This window comes from Coenobita brevimanus, chromosome 73, assembly GCF_032717465.1.
Source record: "Coenobita brevimanus isolate Jiangsu-jjx chromosome 73, ASM3271746v2, whole genome shotgun sequence".
Classification (NCBI taxonomy): domain Eukaryota; kingdom Metazoa; phylum Arthropoda; class Malacostraca; order Decapoda; family Coenobitidae; genus Coenobita; species Coenobita brevimanus.
The window spans coordinates 23,784,740-23,804,238 of record NC_137026.1 but is presented as its reverse complement, the minus strand read 5'-3'; positions in this window follow the sequence as shown (position 1 = coordinate 23,804,238).

The window sequence follows — 19,499 nt, the reverse complement described above, 5'->3', positions numbered from 1 at the left end:
CATGCTAAAACTTGTTCCCGTTCATTTTTCTTCTAGAAATTTTTATTTCATGTATTTAACATCCAGTCATCTTCCTACCCTAATTCCTTTAAATTATTTTTTCCTTTTCACTGCAGTAAGCCACTCAGAGCTTTAGCAATACTTACTAATATTCTTTTCATATACATGTATTAGATAACCCAGGTCCTTTTGTTCTCAGTGCAGTCGTTAACTCAGCTCTTCTCTTTGTTTATATTCAACTCATACTACTTTGATTTTCAGTCCTTTGGCTTTTTTTTTTTTTTTTTGGGGGGGGGGCTTCTTTGGCTTTGGGAAACCCCTACTTATTTAGTTTTCCCTTTGCCTTCTCAGCCTGACAAAATCTGACACACAGCCTGCTTAACCACAGCTCTTGACAGATCTCATAAGTTACCTTGGCCCATTGTGGAATCGTCCTCAGTTTTGTAGTTCCTTTATCCTGTCTGATGTGGATCATATTAAGGAAGGAGATAATTTCCAATACAAATTCCATTTCTGGTACAGCACAGATCTTATAAGAAATTTGTAGCACAGGTGATGGCCGTTGAGATCCTCAGTTTCCTGCACCACGGTACAGGTGTGACATCAATATTCAGAGTAATACAATGTACCTAATACATGATGATGGCAGATTCTGTAAGCTTATACGGCCAAGGTAAATATTGTTTCAGTTTAGATATTGATGATAAAACGAACAATATGGAGATGTTTTCGTTTTGTTCTACATTTTATAAAATACGGTCAACTTCGTCTTTAACTTACTCATGTATATTATTAGCTGGCTTGGGCTTAGTGTCTTGGCAGAGAATCGTGCCTTTGACTTGAATACGGAATTTTTCCCTTTGCTTTTTGATCAACTCAAGATAATGCCAGGCTTCTGTAATGATTAATTAGCCTAATGGATTTATACTGATATTAGTCATATATCGAGAGAGAGAGAGAGAGAGAGTGTGTGTGTGTGTGTGAGAGAGAGGGAGAGGGAGAGAGAGAGAGAATAGGGAAACAGCAAGTATGAGATGTAATCGTTATAAAATTGTCGTACATGCTGATGCACGAAATAATGCCACAGCACAAATCACTGACTCTGTCCTTAACAACAGCAGTGGCAGGAGCCCAGTTTGATGTAAATGGTGATAGTATGTAGCCCGTTCACCAAGAGAAGTCTCCCCTAATTTGGGTAAAATACGAGTGCCTGACGGTTGTAAGCATAAAATAGAAAGACGTCTTAGTACTGAAGGGGTTACTGGAGATAACGTCTCTTTTAACAGGGAAAATCTCCCTAAAGTTTAACCATGTCGACTAGCGTTGTCAAGAAAGTATTACCAAAAGGCATCGTAGCGAGTGCATTAAAGCTGCAGTGAAAGGAGGTGGTGCTGCGCTGCGGTGGAGCCTTTTGTTTGTTGTCTTCATGATAAAACCTTTGTCCGACTGTCTGGTGCTGTGTGTGTATTGTTGTCGCTGGTGAGCCACACGGCCATGACGAAGATTCCCACCTCGTCTGGATACTTATATCTATACGGACGCAGCCGGTTTTGTAAGTCCACATAACATATGGCTAGAATTTGGTTTGTTTGGCTTAATGTGTCAAAAAAGAATTAACTTTTAATTTGTAGTACTACCAGCTTTCCACATGGATATTGTTAGCTGTAGTCACTGCCATCCAGACCACACTGTAGCTCGACCAATGAGATCACAGAATGACTTGTACCAGTATACATTAGTTCTGCGTGTACTTTTTACTTGCCGGCCTCCGTGTAAATGCACCCCAAACATTCCCAGCCAGTGTGAGTCTGCAAAACTCTACCCACCCCGCCACCCTCATTTAACGAACAAAAGCCGTCACAGGAGCACAAAAATGACCAAAGCACCTCCTCAGAGTACAGTGGTCTAGACCAGATTCGTGACACCAGCTACTGGACATACAGTGATTGTTTGTGTAATGTTTCGTTAACAACACATTAAGATTCAGTTTTGATATGCACACACGTACATACATATATACATACATAGGATAGATCTGGTACACACAGACACATACATACATAAATATATAGGATTGTTTTGATAGACATAGTTTCATACATGCATATATATACATTCATACATTCATACACATACTCGTACATACAGTACATACATGCATAGCATAGTTTTAATACATACGTACATATATGCATACATACATAAATACATACATGCATGCAAAAGATAATTATGATACATACATACATACATACATACATGCATATGTAAATACATACGGATTCAAGGTACATTGTATAGTTGACGTTGTTTCCTTACGAAGTTCTTATTCTTCCCCAGTCCAGGACCTGGTCTGGCCAGTTGGCCAATGGCCAGGCATTATATACAGTTCTAGCGAGTGATAATACTTGTGTACCCAGATCCTCCAGTACTTCCTCGTTTCTGCCACTTTCTTCTTTCCTCTGCCTCCATCACCACGTTCAGCCACACCAACTCTTCTCAAGTGTCCGTACTTTCTTGCGTTTCTTCCTACTAACTTTTTCTTGGAACCCATTTCCTTCCTCCTGGCCTGGCAACGCAGCCGAGGTTGCTGGGTTGGTTGAATGGCTGCACACACTGGTTGTCTGTGGACACCACCCACTGATTTGTACCAAGTTTGTGTCCTACATTATTTGATACTTTGGCAGTAGTATTGTTTTTGTTATCAAACTTATACAAATGCAGGAACAGAAAGATCGTTAACAGATGTGCCTCATATTAATACTTAATTTCTGTTTTTCCTGTCGTCGTCTTCCCTTTCCTATTTTCTCTTGCGGCATATCGTCAGTGGTTTCCTATAATGTGTAAACCCATTTGGCTTGCCATTCAGTGTTAGCCTAAATCACTTAGATAGTCACAACTTATGTCTCTACCATTGCCTCTTACTGTTTCTCCCATCTTTCTTGTCACCTTTTTATTAATCTTCTATCCACTTCTGGTCCCTCAGCACTGAGTGACAAACATAATAATTTCCTGTTACTCTGGAAGCCATTTATGACGGGGTGATGTGGAACTTACTATGCGGTCTCTGTTAACTGGATGGAGAGACGCAAGTGTGGCGACCATCTGGGGACCAAACCTCCACACTTTTCCCCCCGTCTCACCGTGGGGAGGCAGTGTCTGCCGCCTGGGGACATCAGGTCACTACAGGGGAAGGCCGGGGCAGTTGTTTGCTTGTGTTTGATGTGTTTGCTCGGCCAGACAGACGGAAGTGACGGAACAACAACAGCAGCTGCTGCTGCTGCCGTTGGTGTCGGCGGCGCTGATGGGGGTGGTGGTAGATTCTCGACTACCGAAAAAAATAAATTAATTAATTAAAAATTGTTTTGAGAAGCTGTGATGCAAAGGCCGCCAGAAAATGTTGTGTAGCTACTGCCATATGTGTTCTTAGTGTGTGTGTGTGTGTGTGTGTGTGTGTGTGTGCTTTTTCTATGATATTATTTTCCGCATCGGTTAAGCAATTCTGTGTTAATAAAAAAAACTGAGGTGGATGCTGAGGACAGAACAAGGAGAGAGAGAGAGAGAGAGAAAGGACATAATGAGGAAGGCAATGAGGAGAGAGGAGTGAGGGAAGACAGAGACAGAGGCAGAGAGGTGAGGAGGGAAAGGACACCAGACGTGTTATATGTACGGAACATAAGATTAACACATATCACCCACATGAGAGAGAGAGAGAGAGAGAGAGAGAGAGATTAAAGATAAAATTAATTCCAATAAGAGGCAGAGGTAGGGAAGTAGTGGAATGGTTGTGGAGACGGCGATTGTACCAAGTAATTCTTTGTGTTGAGGTGGAGGTGTTTCCTGTTGCTAATGGACCATGATAAAGAGCCTCTTACATAAGAAGTTCTCTGCCGACCACTGAATTATTGATGGTGGTGGAGAGAGTGCCAGGAAAAAAGTGAACAGCTAAGAGTACTTTTCCAGGCTTAAGTTAGGCTACATAAAAACGGAAGAAAAGAGAATAACTTTAACAGATTCGTATCCAGAGTTTTTATTCCCATTACACTTCATCATGGTTTTCGTGCTGTTCATATTGTATTCTTTTTATGAACAGTGATATTGAAAGTGAGGCTCGATGACCTTCAAGGAGAGAGCCTAGTGGTCTGTTGTCTGTTTGGGCCTTATTCATCGTTGTCATTTAGTGTCCAGTTTATCCTATACCTATACTTTTTCCCACTCCTTCCCTATCTCACATCCTTTGCTCCCCTTTCTACTTCTCCGCTGTCTCTTCCTTTGTACTCCCTATGCTTATCCCTTGTCTCTGCCCCTTTTGCTCTCTTTCCTTTTGCCTTTCCACCCTTCCTTTGTCTTATTTCTTTCTATTCCTCTCCCCCCCTTCCCTGCCTCATTCCCTGGCTCTGTCCACTGAAAGTTCTCTGCCCATCACCTCACCCTACCAACTACTGTCTCTTACACTCTCATGTATGCCTGAAATTCTCAAAATTTGTGACCCCAGGAAGATAATGTCAGTGAAATATATTGCATTCCTTTGTCTCCCTACTCAATTTTCTCCTCCCTCATATCCAGTCTCCCGCCCACGCGCTTAGTATTCTCTCCCCCCACCTCTTCCTACAGACTGCTGCCCCAGCTGTCACTTTTCATCATCCTTGCCATCACAGGTGCATATTTAAACATGTTTTCATAATTTTCACTTTCCCTGTTGGTTCCTGCCTCGTCATATTCACTCTCCCTCTCCCTCTTTTTTTCAATCGTCCAATAACCCACCTCGCTTCCTACATCCCTCTCCTTCTCATCAATACCAATCCTCGGCCACTGATTGCTCCCCAGTGACCGTACTCGCTCCTCTTTGCCTTCTCCCTGTTGTCTCGTTCTCATCCCCTCTCTTTTTTAGCTTCGCCCTTACTTCCATTTTTCTTGTTCTTTGCCTCATTTCCCAGTCTCCTCTTCCTCTGGTATTTCCTGTGTCTTTTCCCTCCACTACTGTATGTGTCATCTCCATTTATTATATCCTCTCTCTCTCTTTGCAAAATGATAGTCACTCTTTTGTTCTGTGTACCTCCTCCATCAGTTTATTAATTCCTCTCCCTCCTCTCTTCATTATTTCCAGCCCTTCCTCTCTTTGTTATTTACATGGTCTCTCTCTCTCTCCTCTATTAATTCCAGTGAGACCCTCACCTCCCTGTTTAATTCTTCTTCTCTGTTCCCTCCTCTGCTTCCCCAATATACCTCTTCCTCCTTGTTCCCCCCTGCCTTCCCAGTTTACCTCTGCATTCCTGTTTCCTCCCCTGCCTTCCCAGTTTACCTCTGCATTCCTGTTTCCATTCCTGCCTTGTCAGTTTACCTCTGCCACCCTATTTCCTTCCTTGCCTTTTCAGTTTACCTCTGCCTCCCCATCATCGTCCCCTGCCTTCCCATATTACGCATACACTACCTCTCCGCCACTTTACATCAAACTGCCTCCTTGCCTCACCCCACCCCTCCATCCTTTCAAGATAGGCATATTATTTCCTTGTGTTGGTTATTGGTTGTACTGGGGTGTTCAGATGAATTTGTTGTGGATCTATCACGAAGTAAATGCCTGGATGCCCTTTGCCTAGGTCAATCTTCACAGATTTCGCGTCAAACTGTAGATACATAGATAAACAGGCAGGTGGGTTAATTTTTCATAGTTTAGTGATAGCGCTTTACTGTTGGAAGGGAACGATTAGATAGACCTTTATCGACTGACAAATATTGGAACGATAAATAATGTTCCTTTTAATTTACCGTCTTGTTTCCTCCTCACCTCACAAGCTACCACCAGGAATTAATTTTTCTCCTTTTTGTGCCGTTGTTTAATATTTGTCCTTTAGTCAACAATGAGGTATGAAAAATAATTCCCTAAGGAAGAAATACCGAAAGCCTCTTTAGCCGACGAAAAAACTGCCTTTTGTAACTGAAGAATTTGTTGTTCCAAAGATGTGACGGTATAGATTTTACCGTAACAAGTGTCAACATTGTACCAGAACTGTGAACCTGTTATCTTCCAATGCTATAGCCAGCGGATACTATACTGTGTTGCTGACTGGGTGAGGGAGGGGAGGAGTCGAATTAAGAGGGAAAGTGAGGGAGTGGGTGGAAGAAGGGAGGTGAGGGGATGGGTGTGAATGAGAGCTGGGGAGGTGAGGGAATGGGTATGCGTGAGAGGTGGGGAGGTGGGTATGAGTGTGAGCTGGGGAGATGAGGGGGGGGGGTTGCGTGACAGGTGGGGAGATGGGTGTGAGTGAGAGCTGGTGAGGTGAGGGAGTGGGCTGTTCCTCCATCACTTCCCCCCTCTGACTTCCTCATGGCTGACATTAAAATTTCATCTGTTGATGTATTTTCTGCCATCACTGGCCTCACTACTAACAAGGCATATGGGCCTGATGGGGTCCCTCCTGTTGTTCTCAAGAACTGTGCTTCTGTGCTTACACCCTGCCTAGGCAAACTCTTTCGCCTTTGTCTGTCAACTTGTACCTTTCCTTCTTGCTGGAAATTTGCTCTCATTCAGCCAGTCCCAAAGAAGGGTGACCACTCCCAACCCTCCAACTATCATCCAATTGCTTTAACGTCCTGTATTTCAAAAGTTTTCGAGTCAATTCTTAATAGAAAAATTTTAAGGCATCTTTCCTATCACAACCTTCTTTCTGATCGTCAGTATGGGTTCCGTCAGGGATGCTCCACTGGCGATCTTCTCACCTACCTTTCAGACTCCTGGTCATCCTCCTTTCGGGACTTTGGCGAAAGCTTTGCCATTGCACATGACATCTCAAAGGCTTTCGATCGAGTCTGGCATAAATCTTTAATTTCCAAACTGCCCTCTTACGGTTTCTATCCTTCTATCTGTGCCTTCATTGCTAGCTTCCTTTCTGGTCGTTCTATAGCCGCTGTTGTAGACGGCCATCGATCTTCTCCTAGATCTATCAACAGTGGTGTTCCTCAGGGCTCTGTCCTATCACCAACTCTCTTCCTTTTATTCATCAATGACCTTCTAAGCTGTACATCTAACCCTATCCACTCATACGCTGATGACTCCACCCTTCACCTTTCCATTCGGTTTCCGCAACTCCCATCTCAGCAGTTACTTCAACAAACAATGGATGAGGCTATGGCACACCTAATGTCTGACTTGGCTCGTATCTCTGACTGGGGTAAACATAATCTGGTTGTTTTTAATGCATCTAAGACTCCGTTCTTACACCTATCAACCTGACAAAATCTTCCACAGGTATACCCGCTGATGTTTGATAATGTTCAGCTTAATCCTTCATCATCCTTGAACATGCTTGGGGTTTCATTTACTTGGGACTTATCTTGGAAAGATCATATTACATCTCTCGTAAAATCTGCTTCCAAGAGATTGGGTGTGCTAGGCCGACTCTGCTCTTTCTTTACCCCTGCACAATTGTTGACTCTATATAGGGGTTCTATACGCCCCTGTATGGAGTACAACTCTCATGTGTGGGGAGGCTCCCCACATACAGCTCTTCTCAATAGGGTGGAGTCAAAGGCTTTTCGTCTCATTAACTCTCCTCCTCTTACTGACTCCCTTCAACCTCTGTCTCTTTGCCGCACTGTTGCATCTTTATCTCTTTTCTATCGCTACTTTAATTGTCGCTGCTTCTCTGAATTGTCTGCATGCATTCCTCCATCTCTACGACGGGCGTGCAGCACCCGTCTAGCAGCAAACTCTCATCCCTTTTCTGTCCAACTCTCTAACGCAAGAGTTAACCGTTACTCCCAGTCTTTCATTTGTGCAAGAGGTCAACTCTGGAACTGTCTCCCTCTGTCTGTATTTCCTGCTGCCTACGATCTCCAGTCTTTCAAACGCAGTGTGTCCAGGCATCTCGAAATGATCGGATCTTGAATTTGGCTCTCTATTGTATTTTGTTTGTTTTTTTCTCTTGGAGGGAACTGTTATGCGGACTCATGGCCTTTGGTTCCTTCTTCCTCGCATAAACAAAACAAAAAAAATGTGATTTGGGGAGGGTAGCGGCTGGGTGTGAGAGGGAAGGGCAGAATGAGTGGGTGGCGGAGGAGAGGGGACCAATTTTGTGGGTGGAAGTGATTAGATGTGTTGGGTGTGTGGGAGGTAAGAGGTCTGGTTTCATAGGCGGAATAGGGGATAGACTGGGTGTAATAAAGGGGATTGGAAGCTGTGGGTGTGTGGGAGGAGAGAGGGTTGGTTTTGTAGGTAGGTTAGGGGAGAGACTGGGTGTGCGGTTGAGGGAGGAAGGGGAGGGGTTGGCTGTGTGGGCGGGGAAGGAGACTGGGAATTGAAGGCGAATTCAAAGGAGTCAGAAATTTTATTAGGACGGGAGTGATGAATATTGTGCTGGAAGTGAAGGTGGAGGCAAATATTAGTCGACTTTATTAAACACTGGAACTTAATTGGATGCACATTCCATCACTTTAAGGTAAACTAGATCTTCACTAGGTGGCGCTTATTACATGTACCGGTAGTCTTTGTTCTGGCATTACCATACAAATCAAGTTAGATTGGGATGTGTTCATGTGTGTGGCTTGAAAGTCATCCATATAGATATAAGGTATTCAACCACTAGTCATCGTTGGAAAAAAAAAAAAAATATCCTCTCCTACCATACATTGTGTCGTATCGGCCATGAGATTGTTTGCTAGTGTTGAAGCCTGTTTAAAAGAAGATATTCCGAAGTTTGCTTTCCGTTCCAAGGTTTCTCCATTGAAACTTATCAAATTTTAAGACAGTGATAATGTCTTGGTGTACTATGTAGTCGTAGATTATCGAGTATGGACAGCAATATTCACATTTTAATATAGTTTGGTGCAATTCACTCCAGCCGAATGGTGCCCCAAAAGAGGAGAAAAGGCACTACTTCAATCACGTTTGTCTCTCAGCCGTCGTGAATAGTGGCTTATTCCAGCTTAAGTTTGAAACATTCACTGCCAGATCCTGCTGATCATTCTGCGACTTACAAGAGTCTCATCATTTATTGCCTGTAATACATCGCCGACAGTTTATTGTCTTTGTTATGTTGCTGGTTCGGATTGGGACGACAAGATGGAAATAGTGTGATAGACAGTCATATCAACACACCACTACATTCATCCAGTACCACGCGACTACCACACTAGTACCTTACCACTACCACACCATTTACCCTACGACGGCCCACACCACTACCTTCATTCACGACCATACTGCTACTACGCCACTACCAAACCAACACCTTCGCCTACTACCTCATCACCACTACACTACTATCTTCACCCAGAGTCACACTCTTATCCATCTTCTCACATTTGGTACTGCAATATTCATCAGCTAATGTAGTGCGCGGTCTTATACAAATATTTTTCTTCGTTTTCTTGATTTACCTAAATTTTCCTCGTTCTGTCTCACCCATCCAGACTCACTCCCGTCTGATTCCAGAAATCTTACTCTGTTCTCTCTCTCATAGACATCAGTCTTCTAAATTTGTGCCATTCTCCTCATTTTTCTCTGACACTCCTTCCTTTTCTGTGTTTTCCCTTTTCCTTCTGACTCCCTAGTTCTTCCTCCCTCTTTGCTTCTTCACGTAATGGACCTTTCCACTGCTCTGTATTGACTTGCCTTTTCTTGGTTCTGGATCCTGTTCATTCTGTATATTAGTGAGAAATAAAGTTATCTTAATGGTAATAACGATGGTGATTTTTTTTCTTAATATTCCTCCTGTGTTTTTACTCCCTTTTTCATTATCTTCTCTTTCTCCCCCCCGCTTTCTATCTTCGTTCTCTTTTCCCCTCCTCTCTGCATCGCACTCTTTTTCCTTCCTCGCAATCTGGTCCCTCCCCTCTCTCGTATTAATCCCGGTTGATCCCCAGTGGTATCTTCGTTCATCGTATGGTGTCCTTCCTTTTTTGTTACACCTGCATTTTCACTCTCTGCATTGTTCTCTCTCACTTCATACTACACACAGTTATGTCTTCTTTACAGCGTGAATAGGGAGCGATTATGCAGGGAAGGTTTATGCATAGGCTATGATGTTGAAGGACAACTACACATATTGGTCTACACATAGTGTTATCACACACTCTACCTCTTGCCGGGCAAGGGTCCCAGAGACGAAGTATCGTATAAACCTCGCCTTGTGCAGAGGACATCTTGTTATCCACAGTTATTTATTTATTTATATTTTTTTGCCCTTTCCTGTCGGAGGATGTGCAGGAAAAGCACCCCCCCCCCCCTGTACTGTGTTTTACAAAAACGATTTTAAGAGTTGGGTGTGTAGACTGCGCAACCGCGTCTATAAATTTAAAAAAAAAAAAAGTACAGTGACTCCACCGTCCGACAGTTGTGGTCAAGCAGATTTCTACTTCCAACGTCCCGCGAGGGAAGGTATTGTAACTCTCAGAAATATTATTCGCTGGTGATGATTAGCCATTGGTCTCATACATGCCAACTGACCCACATATACACTAGCCCTTTCCTTCATGCTTATATGAACCTCATATCCCATATTTATCCTTTGATTCCCTCACCCTACAACCTTGCAGCGCCCTCACCCTCACCCCACTCTCACCATCCACCCGGCACACACACTCCCACCGTCCACTCAGCTCACTCACTGCCCACCATCCACCCATCTCACCCACCCCACACCATCCACCCATCTCACCCACCCCCACCATTGAACCATGTCACCCACTCCGACCTTTAACCCAACCCAACTACCCCTACAAGCCACCCAACCCACTCCACCCACTCCCACCTTCTACCCAACCCCACCTTCTACCCAACCCTTCTAACCTAACTGGGTAGGCTATGTGAACAGCTTGCCGACTCTTCTTGACTCTTTTCAGCTTCCCTTACATCTTCCCCTTTCTCTTCCCATTGATTTGATATCCTCACTCTTCCCTCATGCTCCCTCCTTCACGAGCCTTTTTGCGCCTCCAGCAGCAGCCACCCCCACGCTCATGCCAGCAGCAGAGATTTTATATTGAATACACAGAGGCTAAAAGGTGGAAAGAAGGTAAGGATGGGAGAAGGAGGGTGATCCATAAAACTGGATACCGGTGACGAAATGAGCTATTCTGTTAAAAACATTATGGTCAGAGGATATAATCGTGGACAGGTTTACATCTTGTTAGAAATAGAATGAAGCTTTAGACCTTCGCATTATCTCAGTTTTAATTTTCATGTTGACAAGATTGTGCATACCAGGACTCCATGAGTTGAATAATCCAACATTACTGGTAAAGATGTATTTTATGTATAGAGGTGTGTTGCCGGGGAAGTACAATATTGAATAACATACACTACACGCATCACTTAATTGCGGCTTACGAGTACAAAAATATTTTAACGTATACCGTTGCAAGTACTTTTGTATGCAGGACACTCTGCATTTCACTTTAAAAATTACACGGGGCTCTAAGTGACGCAGTCGATAAAATTATGCTGCATTTTATGGTTGTAATTATGCTACGTAAGTCATGCACATGTAAGACTTGAAGAATAGATGAGGCAGTGAGCGAGTGATGTGAGTTGTTGTGAAAGATGTAAAGCAGAGGGAAGATGGTGGTGAGGTCTGGGAGAACCTGGTAATAAGTGGAACTGGTGCAGCCTCGCGTGGTTAATTGGCTGCTGGGCTAATAGTCTTACGTGACAATTAACCTTCCCAGGCTCTTGACATTAACTGTACTGACTGCATTGCATGTCACTCGTGGTGATGTTTATATATATGTAATATGTATATTAAATTTGCTTTTGTCATAGGGTTGTTGTGGTCGAACTTCCCACCACCAGTACATCCTACGATGCAGGTGGCCGGTGGCTGGAACCGGAATCTCCAAAATTTCAGGTTGATCCATGTCTTTAAATTGATAACATTCTAGTTTCAAGTCTCTTTGTCCAGCATGAAAAAGGACGAAGATATCTGTGATTTCTGATGAGATTTTTGATAATTTACGGGATTGTTCCGGCTCACCCGAACATCGCCACATAGGATTTCTACATCAAGATATTTCCAACATTCCACTCCTATCCCAGATAACTTTCATTGTTGAGGTCGTAGTGTAAATTATTTATATGGCGTCCCAGACACCATTGCAAACACTTTGTGCGTGGGAACATGGGTTCACTGCATGGGATATCCTGGTAGGGGCGATTGCTTACATGCAGTTGATGGGTCTACTCGGCCAGATAGACTGGGGTTCTTCAACAGCAGCAACAACTTTCTCCTCTCTTTTGTTGCAACTTTTCAGACATCCTCTTTCATCCACGACTTTCAAAACTTCTTACTCATAGTTTTGGCCATATTTTGCAAATGCTTCCCTCTTCATATTTTTTTTTCCGGAGGGAGGAGGGATTTTGGCAGAAAGTTACCACATATCTCTCTCCAGATTTTTTCTTTAATTTCTGAGAATATCGTTCCTCACACATTTAGCTTTCTTTAATTAACCATCGTTGTCAGTGTTTGTGGAGGTCTTACTGCAATCTAGATCACCCATTTTTCCAGCCATGTCCGACTTCACAGCTTTCTGTCACATCTTTAATAAACCTTTACAGCCTCATGATATCTTTTATATCATTTAGATTATAAATTTGTTCTGCTCCAGAGAGACTTTCTGAAATGGATGGGGCATTATTATTCTGAATAAACTCTTTACTGCAAATAGTATCGCTTACGCTAAATAAACATTTGGTGGTTGCAAGAATCAGGTAAGAAAGACGCCAATTGCATTGAAAAGTTAAATCTTTAGTCAGCAAGTCCTAGAATTGTTTTCTTTAATTGTTTTCACTGTGTTTAACATTATTCCACCATGGTATTTGTCGCTCGAGGCTGTTATTTGTTTTACTAACCTTGTTTTTTTTCCTTTTTTTGTTTTTTTTACCTCCCCCCACTCAGTATCAGTCAGTCCGTCAGTTGGCCTAATTGTCTCCGCTATATGTGCGGCCTGCCATTGTTGGTGTTCATTTTTTCCTTTGCATTTTAGCTCATTCTGATATGGCCAGGCCACTCTCCCCCTTGACACCCTACCCATTAAACTTCTGTTGGCATAGAGGTTCTCAGGTTGTGCTGGAAAGCTTTATATATGTATTTTTTTTATATGATACCATTTCAGTAGCTTATATGGAAAGTCGTAGCTTCTCCCACACCCCCATCAAAATGTTTGCTTGGCCATGACTCTCATCTTAAGCCTGCCTACAAAGACTCACCATCAACCTGAGGATGTATTATCTATTTCATTTTATGCATAACAAATGGCGCCATCGCACCGAAGAGCTTAAATGGATATTTGTTGGCACTGCCTTCTTTGTGAAGTAAACGTAATATTTAGTACGAGTATATTAATCAGCTCAGTCGGTTTGCGTGTTCCAGTACCATTTGTGTCATGTTGATGAATGTAAAAGGATCTGGAGACCAGCTGGTGGAAGGAAATACATGATGGTATTGTTTGAAGAAAAGTAACAGTAACTGTAAAACGCACCGAGAGACAAAGATAAATGAGTTTTGACAAGAGTCCTCCACCCGGCGTTTGGAGATGGAGTACGGGCGTCCGTCACTCCTGTTATTTGTGTTGATGCCACACACCCTAACCCTCGCACTACTGACTTTTCCTCACCCCTTTCTCCCCCCTGCCACGCCAGTCCCCTCTCCTGTGTCTATCCAGCCTCACTTCTATCCCTGACCGTTTTCTCTCGCTCTCCTTCAACTATACGTTCCATTACCATCCCCCAACTCCCCTAACCTAATGCTAATCCATCTCTTCCTCCTTTTACTCTCTTCCGCTCCCTTAACCACTACTGCCTGTGTCTTTCCCCTCTATTCCCCCTCACTGTGAACCTCCACTGCCACCTTTCCGCCACAAAACTTTCACCACCACCACCACCACCACAACAACAACAGCACATATAGGCACCATCGCTTACCATCCACACCGTGACCACCAACACAGACATTCTCACCACCACCAGCCATTTCTCATAACATTCAAACGACAGTATTTTGGGTGAGGTTCTGATAAGGAACTTTTACTGTGTAATGTTAGCAGAAACGGAAATAGAAGGTTGAAAGTGTTTTTTTTTTTTTTCTTTTTTTCTTTTGTACTGTCTGGCTTCCTCCTCCTTCCCCTCCTCCTCCTCGTACAAAGTTTTGTTTGGTAGGTTCCTCGTCAGTATTGTCGTGTTGTTGGTTCTTTGTAATTTTCTCTTCCTCAAGGTCTCCTCCACCTCTGTGAAGTCGGTATTTTCCCCTGTTAAATTCTTGGTAATTTCGGCCTCCATACAATTTCCTCCAGGTGCCCTCATTCCCAGAGGATGCCTGTCATTTCACCGTCTATAAGTAATGTATGTGTGTGTCAAAATAGCTGAGGAAAACATCCCATTTTTTCCCTTAAATATCACACAAGTGATGTGGCAAATATAACATACTGCAGCCAAGAGGTTAACGACAGTCAGCAGTTTACCATCTACACCATACATACCCAAAACCTTCCAATTTCCCTCTCTGATTTGCGTTTCCGCATGCGTTTTCCAGACCCTTAAATGCTATAAATACTTTATATTCCTTCTCACAAGCCTTCCCCTCTAAATGTCTTATTATAAATATTGGATCCACCCATCCTCTACCACTCCTTAAACAACCCTGTTCGTCACTCACCAGGCCTTCTGATATGCTACTTACTTTCTCAGGGGTAGTTCATCCATATGCCATTCCTACAACTCTCAAGAAACTTATCCCTCAATTTTGTTTGCACTCACTTCGCATGCCTTTTGTTTTTGTTCAGGGGTACAGTCACAGCCTTTTTTCACTTTGATGTTACAGTTTCACTTACCCAAACTTTCTTACATGTCTCTAACAGATACTACATTCCACTCTCTGTACTACATCTCTGCATACACCTCATCATCCCCCGCTGCATTCCCATTCTTTAGCCGCATCACAGCATTCTTCATTTCTGCCAGTGTCATGTTTCCTGGCACTGCATTCCTTCTCGGCACACCACCAAAACCAGTCATATTTACAGTCCCTCTGCTTTCACATTTTCACTGAATAGACTTTCAAAATATTATATCTGGTTACTCCTTACTTCACTTTCACAGGTCGTTTACTAGAATTTTATTTAGGTTTGTCGTCCGTCTTTTGGGTTTATTTTTCTAGGAGGGTTGCCAGGCACGTTTTTTTTTTTTTTTTTCCAGAAGGAGGATAGGAAACATCAAGAATGTCAAACAGTTTTGAGAGAAAAGTAAAACATAATTATGAAAAGAACAAACATAGGACTTCTGTAGGAAAGTGGTGCGTGAACTGAAAGAGAGAAGGGTCAGAGAGATGATATATAATGTCGGTAGAAGAATGGCAAAAAACGACTGAGAGGATAGAAGAGAGAGTAAAGGGTAAAACTGGGAAATCGTGAAGAGTGTGCAGAGAAAGATAATTTTTTATGTAACAGGTCAAGGACAGAACGCGAGTTGAATGACGCAGTAAGGGATCGTAGAGGAAATGTGGCAGAGAATATGAGGCTGCGGGAGTGGAGAAGGTGGAGGAGGGAGGAGGAGGTGAGGGTGAGGGAATGAGGAGAGATGTGTAGGAGTGGAGGAGAGGTGAGGGAGTGAGGAGAGATGTGAGGGACTGGAAGAGGTGACAGAGAGAAGAGAGGTGTTAGGTAGTGGAGGAGGTGAAGGAGAAAAAAGATATGTGAAGCACTGAAAAAAGTGAGGGAGAGACGAGAGATGTAAATGAAATGAGGAGGTGAGGGAAAGAATGGTGATGTGAGGGAGGGGAGAAGGTGAGAGAGGAGATATGCGAGGGAATGAATTTCTTTCTCTCTCATTCCCCCTGTCTCCCTGCTTGTGTCCCCGCCTTCCCCGTGTTTTCCCTGTGTCTTCGTATTGCCGTACTTGTGTCCCCGCCTTCTTACCCTTGATTTCTCTCCATTACCTTCCCATTGAGCCTCGTCGATCACTTCTCTTTACTCATATCTCTCACACCTCACTTGTCCTCGCTGATCCTTCATGAGAGCCACTTTTATCCACACCACTGGACACTTTCTTCTTAATTTTCTTACTTTTTGCTTTCCTCTTCTTGATTGTGGATAATCTCAGCCCATGGCTATTTGGGAATAAGTTTTGCTGCTAATAAGAATGATGATGATAATGATGATGATGATGATGATGATGACTTATCCACATGCAAGACTATTCTTCTTTCTCTTCTACCTGCTCTCTTCCCTTTCACTTCCATCTTTCGCTACCCTCTCAGTCCCTTTCCTTTCCCCAGCTCTCCCATCCCTTTACTTTTAGCCTTTCTATCCCTTTTCCTTGTCCCCCTATTTCCTTACCATATCCTTTACTCTCATTTCTTTCCTCTCCCCTTTTCTTCCATTCCCATTTTCCTCCCGTCCCGTTACGTTCTTCTATCCTCCCATCTCCTTTCCCTGCCTGTTACCCACAAACTTATCACACTATTCTTCATTTCACATTTCCTGTACGAGTAAACTCCTCCTTCCAGTCAATATTATTCCTTCTAACGTACTGATAGTCTCATACCCATAAAACACACTCAGCCTGGCACCCTGGTACACGTTCTCACCATCCCTACCTTCTTTCCCATCCACATTGGTATCTTCACTGCTGTTCACTCCCACTCACCTGTTTTTATGTATTTCAACCCTGGTTCACGACCACCTTCATTTTCAGCTTCATTCCTCCCGCTCCTCCTCCTCCTCGTTACCGAACCCCTCCCTCATCTTTGAGCCTTGTCACATCTACTGTCTTAATTTCATCCTGCGCCCTCTGAGTGTTGTGGCCAAGGACCAGTGGCCGAGTGAGAGTGATGGCAGAGTGAGAGTGATGGCAAAATTAGAGTGGTGGCAGAGTGAGAGTGGTGGGAGAATGAAAGTTGTGGCAGAGTGAAGGTACTGAAGTTTACAGTGGATCTGCATCCGCGTGGGAGGAAACACTGATGATCTTCCTTCATTTACGTTACTTCTTTTCCTACTTACCTTGTCGTCTTTCATCCTTTTAGTTTCTTTTACTATACTCATCTTTCATCGACCCTTCACTTTCGCTTTTCGTCCCTCTTCTCACACAAATTTTCACTCCGTCAGTTTCATATCTTTCCCTTTTCCTGCTTTTTCTTCCCGTCATTTTCTCATGCCTTTCTGTAACTTCTCCCAGTTCCATCTCACCTTCAGTCCACCCCTCAGCCTACCTCGCCTCATCTCCATCCCATCTCATTGTCATCACACTTCACCTCACCACAACTTTGATCACCCGAGAGTTAACATATTACCTGCATATTGTCTTGTCCTCGTTCCTCACCCGACCTACAGGTCATCACCTCCACCTCCACTCTCATAGTTCTTTCGGGCTCACTGCTGTCAGAGTGTCATTGATTGATCAAACTGGTCTGTACTTCACATGTAAGATCATTGACTTACAGATGATTTGTTTCCCTTACGATTGTATTTCATCCTGCTTTTTGCTCTGTCTCTCTCATGCCTTCACACATCATTTATCGTGTGTTTTCCCTCCTGGTCCCTCATGTCGCTTTGATCTACATTTAATATTTTCATGTCATTTTAATTTCTTCACTTCACCTCATCTCGTCACAAACTCTTCATAGTAATTCTCTTGTGTTGTTCTTTTCTTATTCATGACCCTCACTCCTGCTCCTCATTCTTCCCGCTCCCGGCACCAGCGCTCTCTTTACCCCGTGTTTACTCCCTTCTCGTTCTTGCTCGCTTCTTCATTCTTGAACGGCATTCTCCTCGTATGTTTCCTCTTGCCTTGACTTTACCGTTTTAAGGTTTCCTGTACTGACTTACCCCAGACTCGCATGAATTAATTTCTCATCATCCTTCCTCTTCTGCCTACTAAGGAATAGGGTGGGCGAATCTAGAAATAGGAAAAGGGATCATCAAAGCAGGAGAATTATCAGCAGAGTGCCAAGTGAAATGGACTAAGCATACGTTATCTCGCAAAATCTATTTTCCCATGTTTGCCGTCAGCTTCAAATTTAACATTACCAGGAAATGAAAGTTGCCGTCACATTGACTGGAATGGTGAGAATGAGGAAAGGAAGAGGGGGTGAGAGAGGGAGGTAGGGGTGCAGGGGATTGGGAGGAGGAGGGAAGAGCGAGAGAAAAGAGACGGGAGGAGGAGTGAAAAAGAAATGGAGAAGCAGTCTGATAGGACGAGAGACCGAGAGGGGGGGTAAAGTGGAGGACAGGAGTACTCGTAGATAACACAGGGTGGAGGAAAACATTATAATGATGATGTAATGATAAGATAGCAAGAAATAGGAAGGAGAGAATAATGGATTTGGAGGGAGACAAGTGGAGTTTCTGTTATGACTTTCTCTTTCCAGTATCTCACCCTCACGTCTCTTTCTCTCCTCTTCAGCCTCAGTTTTTGGCATTGTTCCCTTTCGTTCTCCAATATTACACACATTCTCCATCCACGTGTGTTCTTTAGTCTATGTCCTTGTCTTCATCTGCGTCCTTCCTCTCCTCCGTCGCCCCCTATCCCTCTGTGAGTTTAAACTTTCATCTCGCTGCCTGGCCATTCACACGGAGATTTAAATTAAGTGCAGGGGACAGAGTGAAGAAAAGGGAAAAAAGATGAGGAGTGCAGAAAAAAGGTGAGAGGTCGTGAGGAAATTACCAGTCGGGCTGATAGAGTAAGGAAATGAGAAGAAGAGTGAAAGACATAGTGAGGAACGAGGAAAAGAAAAGTTAAGATATGGTGGGAGGGTGGGAGGGGGTAGAGTCAGGATAAGGTAGCTGGGGGTGGGAGGAAAGTCAGGCAACGTGAGAGATACAGTTAAAATACATAAATGGATAGAAGAAAAGGAAAAAAAGATGGGAAAGGTGGCAGCAACAGGGAGGTAGGTTTTTTTGAGTCAAGGATTATTTGTGTCTGTTAAGGTCGGGGTTGTGTGGTCCATATTTGCCTGTGTGAGATCCCCGGTCAGGTGTTTTGCAGTAAGGATCAGTTGTATCTGGGTTTCGCACACAAACAGGTGGATCAATGTCTGGTTGTGATGTTGCTTGATTGAGTGGCAGGGCAGGTGATGGTGTTGTGGGAGGGCAGGCGGTTGTACTGTGTGGTGGAAGGACAGGGCAGGTGGTGGTGTTGTGTGGTGAAAGGACAGGGCAGGTAGTGGTATTGTGTTATGGAGTGACAGGGCAGGTTGTGGTGTTGTGTGATGGAAGAACAGGGCAGGTAGTGATGTTGTGTGGAGTGACAGGGCAGGTGGTGGTGTTGTGTGGTGGAGTGGCAGGGCAAGTGGTAGTGTTGTGTGGTGGAGTGGCAGGGCAAGTGGTGGTGTTGTGTGGTGGAGTGGCAGGGCAGGTGGTGGTGTTGTGTGGTGGAGTGGCAGGGCAGGTGGTGGTGTTGTGCGGTGGAGTGACAGGGCAGGTAGTGGTGTTGTATGGCGGAGTGGCAGAGCAGGTGGTGGTGTTGTGTGGTAGACTGGCAAGGCAGGTGGTGGTGTTGTGTTGTTTAGTGGCAGGGC